Below are 13,767 nucleotides of genomic sequence, written 5' to 3' on the forward strand. Positions count from 1 at the left end.
TATGAGACATATAAAGAATAATTGCCTTTCTTAAATGCGAGGCTTTGTTCTTCACATTCTTCTATGTGAAATGCCATGGAAGACAATTACCCAGTGAATGAGAAATTATCAAAAAGAAAATGTGTTTCAGAGGTGTGGGGAAGATATTCAGATAGGTGGTCTAATGCTGCTGCATTCATACAGAGCCTCTCAAAAGTCCTGACTGTCATTAAGTGGTGCTGTAGTAGAACAATATACAATGCTGGTGTAAATGCTGTAAGCTTCCAGACTAGTGGTGTGCTAGCTGATGATAAAACCCCTGGACCCAAGACATCCAGTCATTTTTTCTCCAGACTTCCTGTGGAAAAGGTTCCTCCAGTTCTGCTTGTGACTCTAGTTTCTTCTCATAGTCAGGATGTTTTCCCTGGTTGGTGAAAATGCTATTTGGTAATTAACATAGTTTTGAGGGCACAGAATGGTGAGTGTTGTGATGCTGATACTACTTCGCAGTGTCTTGCTTTTTTCATATGGGCAAGTCTGTCTATTACAAGACTTTCCCAGAACAGTTAAAGGCAAGAACGCCTCTGTGACCTTGTGCAATTCTGCCGTTGTTGCTGTAAAGGTCATTACGTTAAATAGCAGCTGCAATGATCTTTATGAAGGCAAGAGAACCTGCCTAAAAATGATAAAAGAGCAACCATACACACAGGCTTCTGTCACACAGTGAATGAGTCCCTTGTTTTCTTGGGATTACAGTAGTGTATTTTTGCCTTGGAGTGAGGCTTGGTTTAACCTATAAACTAGTTTTGTCAGCATAATTACTCAAAACATAGACAAATTCAGAGAGATGTATCCCAGTTGAAGAAGAAAGGCTGCTGAAAACCTTCAGCGATCCAGTTATCTACAAGGGACAAAGAAGGGTCAGTTCTGCTCAGCTGCTGCTAAGGCAGCTGAGGCTGTGGCTTGTCTTCCCTTAAAATAGCTCAGACTGCAGGGTTTCTCTACTGGTCCATATGGCTTTCCATGTAGACCAGGAGTCCACAGGGCCAACTTTCTTTATCTGCCCTGTGAAACTGCTGTGAAACCTAGAACCCAGCCCCTGACCCTTGTTTTCAGGCTTTTCATGCTTTGTCAAGTCCCAGCAAAGCTTGCTGCTTCGGTAGCTGGGGGTCCAGGAGCACTGAGGCTGCTTGAAGACCTCCAGGAATTCAGACATGGACTGGTAAATATCTACAGAGCCTATTTGGTGATTAGTGAATGATAATATTTCAATTTAAATTTTGTTTTGTAAAGGAAGTTTTGCCCTGATCAAGGGACAGTTGGACTATCAGGGATGAGGAACCTGAGTTATCCCATGATGGAGACAGTGCCTACAGCTCAGATATGCCTGGATCTTGTTTGGTTTTCTGGCGTCCAGCATTGACCAGGTATTAAGGGACAGGAAGATGGATGCAGGTCCGCAGGGGTAGATCACCTGAATCCCAGTCAAGTGCACCACATTGTCTGCCAGGTGTCCTGATGGCTAGACTGTTTACTGTTTGGTCAGCCTGTGTGCAGTTTTTTAAGGCAATATGAAGCCTGCATCTCTAGGCTAGCTGCAAGGGATACCGAGCTTGGAAGTCTGCCTCTGATGAGAAAACTAATACTGGCAGACTTCTAGGGTGTTGCTCACCACCTCTGAGGGGTAACTACTCCATGCCTCTCTTTACTTCCAGTCCAGCCATCTATAAGGTGGGTGCTAAAGGCAGCATGCAGGCATACTCCAAATGGTGCGGAGAAGAATTGCTACAGAAACTAGGGCTGGGAGTTCACCATCTTCCCAGATAGGTTTGTGGGTTGTAGGTGCTCCCCAGCTTCTGGATTTGAACTTGGCATGAGATGAGTTCCTAATAGTCACTTGCCTTTAAGAGGCAAAAAAAAAAAAAGCTGTTGACCTTCTAGTGACGTGCCTGGGACAGCCAATTTTGGTACAACTAGAAAGCTGAGTGGGGATTTCCCATTCTATCCAGGATGTAACATTTCAGATAAGAAACTGGGGAAGAAAAATAGCAGAGAAGTCAAAAGAAGTATAGAATTGGCCGGAAAGCATAATTAAAACAGCTTGGAAGAAGTGTTTCAAAAGAACATTTTCTGTGAACTTAAAAATTTCAGCGAGTACTCCTCAGGAAAATTTATTGAAATGAAAGCTACTTCTGCATAAGGTTATTGCAGAATTTGGTAATTTCATTTAGCATTGGATGTTTTTGTTTTAATACTTTTGTTATTTCCTAAACTTTAACTGCTAGTAAACCTCTTGTGTTATTACTGCTATGTGCAATGATCTGCCTAAAGGTCTGTATTTATTTCAAAAATAACGAGTTGAGGTTGCTACTTAGTAATAGTTGAAATATTTTATCTGCTCTCTAGATCAGAGTATCTTCTGTTTGAATTATAATGAAAGTAGTAATAAAAACAGACAACACTTTCATCTGGAAAAAGCGCTTGTTCCAACGAGTAAGAACTTTCTGTTCTTACAGATTTTTAAACTAAAGGAGTACCCATGCTTCTTCAGGAAACTTTTCCTGATTTTTTTTAGAATTCAAGTGAAAAATAAATATGATATTTTTCTAGTGCAACATAATGTCAGTGAGACAAAGGCTAAGAAGAATTTTTCCCAGCACAAATGCTGCATCTGCAGCTAATCTCAGTGGTTCTGCAGGAGGCAGATAGCAGGGAGATGCAGTGCTGGTGTCTTTGCCTGATGGGCTGCACGTGGCCAAAGCCCTGGCGTTCGGTGCTTTGACAACCTCCAAGCTGCAGCGAGAGACTACGGGTGCTGCGAGCCTGACCACGAGAACACTCCCCAGCTTTTCTCAGCCCCACAGCTGGGCTGTGGTGGGGTTTGCATTTATGAATGAGCACAACCTAGCTGGCCGCCGTGCTGGGCAAACAAGGCTTTCTTCTGCAGCTGGTGCAGAATGCAGCAGGCCAAGAGCTGCCTGCCCCGTGCTGCTGGGGCTCTGGCTGCAGCCTGCCGCAATGCTGGAAGGGGATCAAGAGGACTGAACAGAGGAGGGAAGAGAAAGGGAGGGTGGATTTCTGAAATGTCCTGCATCATGCTAAGGAAGCAAAGGTTATTGTTCATTTTGTTCATCAGCTAGCTGAAGTGCAAGTTCCAGGCCTCTTTTATGTTTCTGGGAGAGAAATATATTGCAAAGGAGAAAATTAGCCTTAAAGAGATTCACTGCTTCGATGATGGTGGCTATCAGAAAATAATTAGGGGATCTTGTTTGGAGCCGAACATGAGACCCTACAAAGCAGGAGAATCACCGAAAGTGCTGATAGAGAAGATATGTGCAAGATTAAAAGGAAACCCTCCCTTTCTCTGAGTGATTTTAGCCAACAGCTAGGAGTGGCTCCTTTATTCTTCTGGAAAATATCACAGTACCTTCTCAACTGCTTCATTTTCTTCCAGCAGGTTATATTACTTGAGGGTGTATATTTGTCTTGGCATATGATTAACCAATGCATCTTCTAGTAGCTAGAGACTGGAAGTAGTATCAATGTCACATTTGTTAACCAAGATGTTAAGGAAAGAGGCAAGATTTATAAGTATATCTTTCACCTGCAGTTAGCTCATGCAGATCAAGGTAGAGGAACAGTAACAACAAAGTCTGGAGCAAGTTTTTGCCATTGCTTTCACAGTGCTGTGGTTACGTGGAAGATTTCAGCCCCAGCAACCACCAGCTGTCTCCACCATTGCCCAAAACATTATTTTTTTTGTTCTGACCAGTGTGAGTAAGGTGCTTTTTGCAGAATTGTGTGCTAGTTGTAGATAAAGAACCTCTACAGTTTAATCAGTACTTACATAGATACAATCAGTCATCTCGGAAACAGGGAGAAAAGCAATATAGACAGTGGCAGGTGGGCAGCTAACATATTATATTTAGCAATCACATCCTCTTCCAACGTGTTGGTTTTTAAATGACGTTTGCACAGAATTACTCACTTTTTTTTGCTATTGGCTTGTGCAGTTGTCTATTCCCTTATTAATTTTACAGACTAGTTAGTAGTTACTTTTGACTTCTTTCAAGAAGCTTAACCCAATTTATCCAAATATCCATAATCCCAGTGGTATTTACTTGGAGTTTTTATATCGTTCCACTTCCATTTCCCGCACAGCTGTGTGTGCTTCTTGCAGATGAAAAATCGGTACAGTCCTATTTATTTATTGATTAAAAGATTCACACTGCTTGGAAACAGGAAGAAAAACAGTAGTGTCAGTGGCAGGTGGAACACTTTAGTCCAATTACAATTGAAAAGCCTTTGTCGTTAGTCCTGTTATGCCCACTGCATCTCTCTTTCTCTTAGAGCATGCTGGACTGACCTGCCAGCGTAGCGTCCTTGGAAAGTTGTCCAGTCCAAGGATATGTACTGAACAAGATTGTCAAGACTGCACCCAATGTCTTGCATTTCTCTGAGCTATATAACCTCTGGTAAATACCCTTTTTTCTCTGTTAAACACCTGACTCCTGTATAGATGAAATCCAGAGCTGCAGATTCATTACTTGAATCAACCATGAGACCCACAAGAGAAAGCACAAGCAGTTATTTCAGCAGACTGATCTCTTTCAGATGACCCCTTCTAAGCAAGGGTCTATATACTTGGGCATTATTTCTGTTTTGTCATATTCAAGCAATTTGCTATAAAAATCTTTTTTTCAAAGCTTATCTATATATAGCACTATATGCATAAATAATACATGGAAAATGTTTGTATCTGTGAGAATGATTGTATCATACAGATGCCTGAAATGAGAGATAATAATGGTAGGCACTAGATTGTACTAGTAAAAATAAGCTTACAGTTACATAGTACTCACAGTTGAAGGGTTGAATGTTTTTCTATATTTTCCATTTTGTGCTTCTGTCCTAAAAATAAAAAGGGTCATTTTTCTTCTAATAGAAGCATTTCTTTCTAAACTACACCATTTGACATGATAAGAGTTTTAGATTTGGTCTATGTCACAAAGATACCGAAAGAACAGGTAAGACAAAAGCAAGGAAAGATTGTGTTAAAATCAAGTAACCTCCTTCTGATAAGACACATGGAGTGGAGCTCCTGCCCCGCTTGTCACAAGAAATGGACCCTATGATCTTAAACAGTTTTCAACATCTGTGTTTCGGCGGTGGCTGACAGAGACGCGAATCTGTTTTTCATCCTCCCTGTGCAGGCTCCTGTAACGTCACTGTGGCTAACCTCTGATCGTGTCAAGGACAGGGCTTTCCAGTAACCTCAGGACAGAGGGAGATGTCGGTTGGAAAGCAGAGCAACTGGATACTATAAATAGGGAGAGGGAGGACAATTTAACTGAAGCAAACTTCTAGAAGAAAAATAGCTCCTTTGCATTTGGTGTCATCTTTTGCGTGTTCAGAAAGTTTGCTTTTTAATGAAGCTCTGCCCGAGGAAAGAAGGGTTATTTTTTTCTTCTCCATACCATGTCCAAGAAAAGATCCACTTTTAAAGATCATAACTTACCTAATTGGCATCTTGTGGCCTATATAAACATTAAAATTACTTGCAGTGCCTCTTGGAGTATAGAAGCCAGGTCCTCATTTCTAGTCATTGAAATAGGAGTACAGGAAGTTGTAGGTTAAAATTGTCAAAACTTTTCTTGAGTTCAGGAACAAATGCTTATTGACTGCACAAAGGTGGTGAATATTTGCGGCTTATTGTCTTGTGTTTAGTTGTGTCTGTGCTGTGCTTTTGCTGATGTGGCCCGGAGTCAGGCAGAGGTCTTGTCCCCTTTCCGTGTGCTTCATTTTAGAAGACTCCAGTCATGGCAGAAAGATTTAATATCTGTTATCAAATTAATGATGTGTGTGGGAGCGTGAGGCATGAATTGCCAAGTGTCAAAACATTTTAGCAATTCAACATGACTGAAGAAGCTATGATCCTGCAAGCGGTGAATTAGCACGGCAAGCGAAGTTGGCCAAATTTGAGAATTACCGATATTTGGACAAAAATTTTGGTTCTATTCAGTCTGGAAGAGACACCATTTTCTGGTGTTTTCTGTAAGCTGGAATTCGTGTTGAAAAGAGAGCCTGCAAATACCAACACATGGGATTTCTGCAGTGAAGCACGATCCCTGGCAGCTGCTGGCTGAAATTGGTGTGGTTCTCGTCATGCTCAGCGCTGCCCGCCTCCTGGATAGCAGCTGCGGATTTTACAGTCGTGTTCATTTTACTCCGTGTCCGCTTGCCTTCTGAGGCCTGGGTGGCTGGGACAGGTCTGCCCTCGGGGCTGCCCTCTGCTTTTAGAGCTGCCGTGCCCCTGCGCCAGCTGGCGCCCGTGCATGCAGGGGCTGGATGCCCGGCGGACCCTGGAATCCTGCCCCGTGACTCATCCAAGATGCTGATCCCCGCGTACCAGCCCGCCCTGATGAAGCCAAGTCTTGCTGGGGAGTTCACAACCGCCTTTGACTGGTGTAATGATTAATCGATACTCCCAGAGTCACTGATGCGCAGACACATCATTATCTTTAGTTCTCTTGCTGTGTAATTACCAGCCATAATTCAATATTTCTCTCATGAACAAAGCATTTACCAGTTATGCTCCACCTGCCCCTTTGGCAGTGTCCTCAACCCAGAATAGCTGAGCTGGCCTGCCAGCCCCTTCCAGCCTTCCTCCTCATCCCCTGGCACGCAGTTGCAAGGCAAAAGCGATCTAATGCCCATTACTGCATTTTCTTCAAACAGCTCACCCTTATGTCAGCTTATCCTTTCTCCCCATCCACATCTCGTCCTTGGCCACCTGCGCCCTGCTGCCTTCTCTCCCTTCAGTCATATGGCACTGCTGCATCTCCCACTGCTACATAAACTGCATGTGCTCTTCTTATTATCTCATTATAGCCTCCTTCAGTTTACTGAGGTCTCTCCTGCCTTTCAAACCTGTTTTCCATACTGCCTGTCTTTGGGGAGCCACAGCTTCCTCTTCCCCTTCCTTCTCACGTTCCTGCTTCAGAACTCTGCAAGCTGCAGTCTTTTATCGTCCTGTCCTTTCCTTCCCTGCTTCTCAATAAATCGCTCTCTTCTGCCTTCTTCCCTGTCTTCTTTCTATTAGATGCTGTCTCAATATATCTTACCTCCTCTTTCGCCATTTGTCCTGGAGCCATGACAAAGTCAGCTTTCTCTTTGTCTTGCCTCATTCATCTCCTTTCCACTCAATAACCACAGCTCTTCCTCCTCTGGAATTTGTTCCACCCAATTTGTCTTATTTCTTAAGGCTTATTTGATTCAGCTGTGTGTATGTTTATGTGAGCATCTAAGTCTAATGACCCGTTTTTGAACTCATTGGTAAGCTGCAACCTCGACAATAAGAGTGAAGGTCTTAAAGAATACCAGCATCCTACGGGTTTCATGCAGATTGATGTCTAGGTGGAGAAGAAAGATCTGCCCTTGCCTGCAGTGGTGGAAAGGTCGCAGCATGTGCTCTTTTCAGTGATTTTTACAATTGTTAATTATTATTAATGCTCAACACCAGGCAGAACTTCAGTCAGAGTTCAAATTTTCCTGAAGAACAGCAAATCAAGTCACAAGACACATCTGTAAGAAACCAGACATTAGGAATACTGTTGCTCATAGAACTGCTCATTTTTCACTCTTTCATGTGATCCCATTGTTTCACTATTTAACTTCGACGTCTCTCTTTCTTCTTTATTTGAGACTTCCTTTTATCTTGGTGTACTTATTAAAATGTTTCATTCAAAATTTTAGTCACTCAGGTTTGTGGTTTGACCTCCATTTGTGAACCCATTCCTTCTGCATCTTGACTTCATCGTCTTTAAAGTACCATTCATGATGTCTTCAAGTTCTCCTATACACAATGTCTTCTCCCTCTGTGTTACTTTTTTTTCCCCTCGTGTTCTGCCTGAACACTCTTCTCATGAATTTCAGTTCTTTAGCTTTGTAGCTGATGGTGACTGCCATTCCCCCTGAACGTGATCCTTATCATCCGGACCTTTGTAATTGTGAAAATTGCCTCTTAAATGCAGAATGTAAGAACAAAACAAACAAACAAACAGAAGTCTAGAAAATATCAAGAAAGGGAGGGAAGAATGTAGTATCTTTTTGAAAAATCTTAACATTAATTCATAGCCACAATGTAAATTCAGCTGCCCTTTTACCAGCTGTGATACATTTTTGTATAAATGTTCACATTTACGTCACTAATACAAGAAATTTTTCTCTTATTACAGGTTGAGATGAAAATCAATTTCTGGGCCATGTGAAGTTATTCTACACTGAAGTTCATGCAATGAGAAGACTGTAAGGCTTACAAGTCAGTCAAATCTTATTTTTCTTATTTTACTCAATGACTTTTTTTAGTAGCTAATTCTTAAAAAAATGTTAGTTGCCAGTTTTGCTGGGATTATGTGACTGGAAGAATATCAACACTTGGCATGGAAGTACTAGTAAGAAATAACAAGAACAGAAATGAAACAAAAGGATAGATTGTTCTTTCATCCTAGAGATTCAAATTGTTTCAGAAATAGCAAAAATGAATTAAAGTCATCATTTCAGAAGTAAGATCCTAAATCACATTCTTGCAGAATTCCTTACATCCCTAAATAAAAAATATAATCAATGCAGGAAATCAAGGCTAGAAGCCTTTTGTAATTGAGTGACAGATAATGAGAGGCAGCAGAGGACAAAAGTACTCTCTAGCAGGCCTGATTATGAGGGATGCTTCTTGTTTTCAATCCAGGAGCATGTAGAGCCATTTCTCTAGCAGAGTTTTTAATCACTGTATTTCATAAATCCCAGAGACCACACAAAACTGCCTGCATAGGAGTTAAATTAAGACACTGTACGAAGTGAGAATTTGATTTTGCCCTGAGCAATTTCCACATAAAATGTTGTTAATACTTCACAGGCTGAAAATTACTACAGGTATATTGCTACAACCAGAGAGCTTTCTTTCCACAACCAGCTAAAGATGCTGAGTAACAGTAAGGGTACAGCTGCCAGTTTCAGACCTAAAGCAGGAGCAAAAAGAAATCAGGCAAACAGGAGTAAGGAAATTACAGCTTACTTGTGTACTGTCAGATCATGACTGTTACATCAAAATGAGATAAATGAGCCCATCAAGCTTAACAGACAACCCTAGTTCTGAACAGTAGGTGGAGAGTTTTAAAATATCATTTTTTTATCTGGATTTTAGTCCTTAAGTCATGTCTAGGCTAGAGCAAGAAAGCTCCTCTTAAAAATGTAATTTAATGTATCTGTCATAAGCTATTGTGGAGACAGCAGTTTATATGTTAAATTTGTATTAGCTAGCTGCTTTGTAGTGTAGTACTGTTCATGTAATTTCCATCAAACTTTAGTGTTTTGGTTGACTAAGTATTTGCTGTTAAATTACAATTACTTCTTATGTGTCGCTTGTAGGGAATTATGAAATTATCAGTGTGTGATAAAATAGCTTATAGAAGTGGGCTGCAGTTGAGGTTAATAGGAATGGTTATATACTTGCAGTGAAATCTAGAGAACTTCAGGACACTATTTTTCTAGATACTGTATAGAAAAGTAGTTTAAAAATGCCTACTTCAGTTACAACAAACATTAACTGTACGAAACATGCATGAGAAAGGGAATGCAATTATGGGTACATATGCAATTATGGGTACATTTAAACATAGTTTCTAAAAATGGTCAACATATTTTGCAAGTAAGAACCTTCCAGATATGAATGTTTCAAGTGAAATCCTCAAGACACTGTAGGCAGCCTGAATCAACTACTGAGAGAAAATTGTAAGTTGTTTCATGCCATCTCAATAGCACTGACTTTATACCTAAATTATTACAATGTTCATTCTTTCTCTACAGACCATTTTAACTAAAACACATTAGAAGCATACTTACCCTATTACCTTAAATTCTTAGTCTCTCAAAAACTCCATTATCCCTGGACTAAGTGCCAAAACTTCCCTAAATTGATTTATTTTGCCTTTTATTTTTATTTATTTTTTAAAGTTAAGTCTATTTGTTGTTGACTCCAATTTGGTAACATTTCTTTTTAAATAAGCAAGATTTTTTTTCAGTAAAATCTCCAGGAAATCAAGTGAAATGAGATCACTTTGGTGGAATGTTTTCCCCCAGATCTTCAGTAGCAGAAAATAAAAGCAGTTTAAAAGTCTGCCATTATCTCATTAAAATCTTTCTGCTTTCAGCTTATAACCTCACTAAATTAGCATTAGAGGAACAGACCTTTATGTTAAATTCATTGCAGAGTTGTGCCAGCAGGACTAGTTGCATTTTAGTGGTCCCTCATTGCCTGTTTGCACAAAATTATAGTAAAATCCTGAACAGTAAATTAAAATGGAACACAACCTTTTTATGTTGAACGTACACCAGCTGAAAGCTTAAGCTTCTGTTGAATGCCACAATTATTGCATAAAGCATGTTTTCCAAATTCAAAATTCTGAATGATTGATTAACTAAAAACACAATAATTAACATGCATGTTAGAGGAAGCCAGAAATTATTTATACAGTATTGTTTAGCTTAGTGTACATTCAAGAAAACTTGATATCCTGATTTTTTTCCAGGACATCCAACTGCACAAACTAACCCTTTCTGGGTACCTGATTTTTAAGTTATTTCTTGATGTATTTCTTGAAGGTTTTTCTGCTTAGGTAGTTCTGTCCCTTCAAGTAGAATTCTACCTTGTGTACATTTCATCTCTCTGGTTTGTGAACCAACAGTGTGATCAGGATCACCATTTTCTCCTCTTGCTTGGTGTCTTGAACCCTTTTTTGGCTATCATCCCTTCTTTGTCTTCTTTTCTTCTTTGCCATACACACATATTAATTTATTGATATAGGAATGTATTAAGACACTGTAGGAAGTATGATCTCTGTCTAGTAACTATTGCTACATGCTGTGGTGTAACCCAGGCTGTTGAAAAATGCTGCCAAATGTGATGAGTTTAATGACACTTAGCAGTATTTAAGACATAGTGTTTTGCCCTCGTCTCTTGACATGGTGCATACTTGTTTCACAGCAAGAGTTCTCTGTTCCACAGTCCTGGAAAGGGACGTAATAAGATGAAGTGTTTATATATAATTTACAACTACAAATTGCTAGAAGTATATAAAAAAAATCAGGTTTATAGCATGGCATCCCTGTCAGCTCTTGTTTTACTTGACTGTCTGAGCAAGAACAAGGGTTACACAAGCCCATTAAAATAGTAATGATATAGTGCTGGTTTGCACACAGACTTTTAACAAAATCTGTTTTGTAAAACTGATTATATTCGACAGCTAACCTGCAAATGGATGCTGACTGGCAGGTAAAATGACTGAAATGGCTTTAAATTTTGTATGATTATAATCATATCATAATTCATGTCAGCTCGTACCAGAAGAAGGGCAAAGATTTTAATTCACATTTTGCTTTGTTCTTGCTTGTGTCTGGACTGTTTGGGAGCACAGGATTGTATGGGGACCAGGGAGACCACCGAATCTGCTTTGGGATCCTCACAACTTCTCTTTGTATAATCTCTATTTTGAGTTGTCCCAGCTCTGGTTTAAAAGTAGCTAGTATTTTGATGTTACCTGCAAGAGACAAAATGGAGTTTGTGGCAGAAACATTTATGCAGAGTGAAATAATGGAATTGAAGGAAAAGTTGTCTGTCTCATAAAGGGCTCAGAACGTACATCCTGAATCTGCAGCACCCCTGGAAACTCACCTGAACTTTCAGAGGCAAATTCACCCACAAAGAATGACTTTGTGGATCTGGTCTTTCTATATCTTCTTAGTGATGCAAATGCAGTGTGGTGCTGTTGCTAGATGTTCTTGTTATTCTTCTTCCCACAATTACCAACCAAGGAACTGCTGTGTTTGTGCATGGATATGCACTATTTGCAAGAGCCATCTGTGGAAAACAAGCTCTATGTCTTTTGAAGAGCTGTGCATTCTTCCTGTTAAATCCAGCATAGCCCCTTGAATTTTACAATTAATAGCTGCATATATATTTCAAGGAAAAATGCTCCTTCCTTTTATGTGGACCTCTTTCTTAAAATTACCTCTGCACATTGCCTCATATAGGCAAATACAATCTTTTCTGTCCGTGAACATGGATAGACTTTCTGTGATTAAAGATGATTTTTAGGCAATAAAGGTAGGGTCTTTACAAGTAGAAAAAGAGCGGTCATGGTGTTTCTCCCAGAGTCTGGCATTTACTTATAACTAAGTGTAAATTGTCTGGCATTAGATCCTGTGGTAGTAGGTTTTTCCTCGAGGTAGAAGTAGAACAGAATAGCTGTTGCAGGCTGGCTAGCATGCCTTGAATTTATCTCCTGCTTTCTTGTACACTGAATACCTGTTGCAGCACATGAAAATGATTTCATACCATACCACATGAGTTTTTGTCATAGTTTGTGTTATTACATAACTTGGTAATGAATAACGTAACCTAGATAAACTTAGGGTGATGATACCCTAAATTCTAAACTGTTGTTTATTCTGTGTAGCAGGTGAAGTGTGAGGAACTCTCTGGGATTACGTAGCAATCAAGCAGTTAGTCAGACTGTAAAGTTACTAGACTACTAGGCTGGGCATTTGCTTGTGTTTCAAGTTGGCAATTGAAGGTATTTTACTTGATTAAAAAATATGCATTTCCAAGTTTTGCCATGCTGTGACTGTGAGGGCTGTCCTGTAATTTAGCAACAAATTGAAAAACAGGTTTATTTGGTAGTGTGGTGTTCTAGGTTGGGCAGAGGGAGGTGGTTAAGCTTAACATTACACAGCGAGGAGGAGGTCAGGCTCTGCTTACTCAGAAATGGAAAGCTGTTGTTTTCCTTTCACACCAAGACTAAAGGCCTGGCTAGACCAGTGCTCCATTTCCAGTGCTGGCAAAACACAGATGCCTAGGGAAGAACGAGGAAAGCTGTTACAGTACTTCCCCTTATTATATTCCTGCACTCAACCGTTTTCAGCTTTGGCACTTCGTGGGCCGCATGTGGTTCTGAGGTATGTCGTAACCCTTAGGAGACCTCTCCCTGAGCCCCTGTTGGCTTTCTCATCTGCAACGTCTCTGTGAGAAGGAGTTGCACAGGCCCACCACCTGTCCCGTGAAGGACACCTGGGTTTGCTTCTGTCAGCTGCTTCTCTTTTCCTGACTGGAGAGGCCTGGTGAACTCAGATCCTTCTCTGCATGAAGATTGTCCCTGTCACCTTTCACCATTACTGCTAAATTAGAGCCCTTTGTCCTTCAGTAACAAATTATTTAGTAGCTTTTTGAACAGTCAATCCCACAACTATTACATTAAAACATTTCTGTATATTCCTGTATACCAGTGTGTCTGATTATGATCTGCTACACTTCTGTAAGTGCTCATTTCAAAGATGTATCTGTTTGGATCATGGTCCCATTTGGTCTAGCATTTGTCTTTCTGTTTATTATCGGTGATGTAAATTTGATAGGTGTGTGGAGATTTTTACAACCTTTCCAGCCTGCTTTAAAAATAATTGAAATTTAAGTGTTCAAAACAATCTCTCCGCAGAATTAAATGATAAAGAGAGGTTTGTAACACAAAGCAGAGCTGTACTTTTTCTTTTTGAATTGAGGCATAGTTTCCCAATGAATATTACTGCTTTAGTGTGAAGTAGTCATAGCAGTGACGACGGTGGACACACAACCTCTATAAATGAAGGGTCCTTTAAATAGTGAGCATTTAGGAGGAACATCGAGTATCTTTCAAAGTAAATATGAACCAAAACAAAGACTAAAATGAGCAAAGTGAAGCC

This window comes from Aythya ferina (genome assembly GCF_964211825.1).
Source record: "Aythya ferina genome assembly, chromosome: 5".
In the NCBI taxonomy this organism is placed as follows: domain Eukaryota; kingdom Metazoa; phylum Chordata; class Aves; order Anseriformes; family Anatidae; genus Aythya; species Aythya ferina.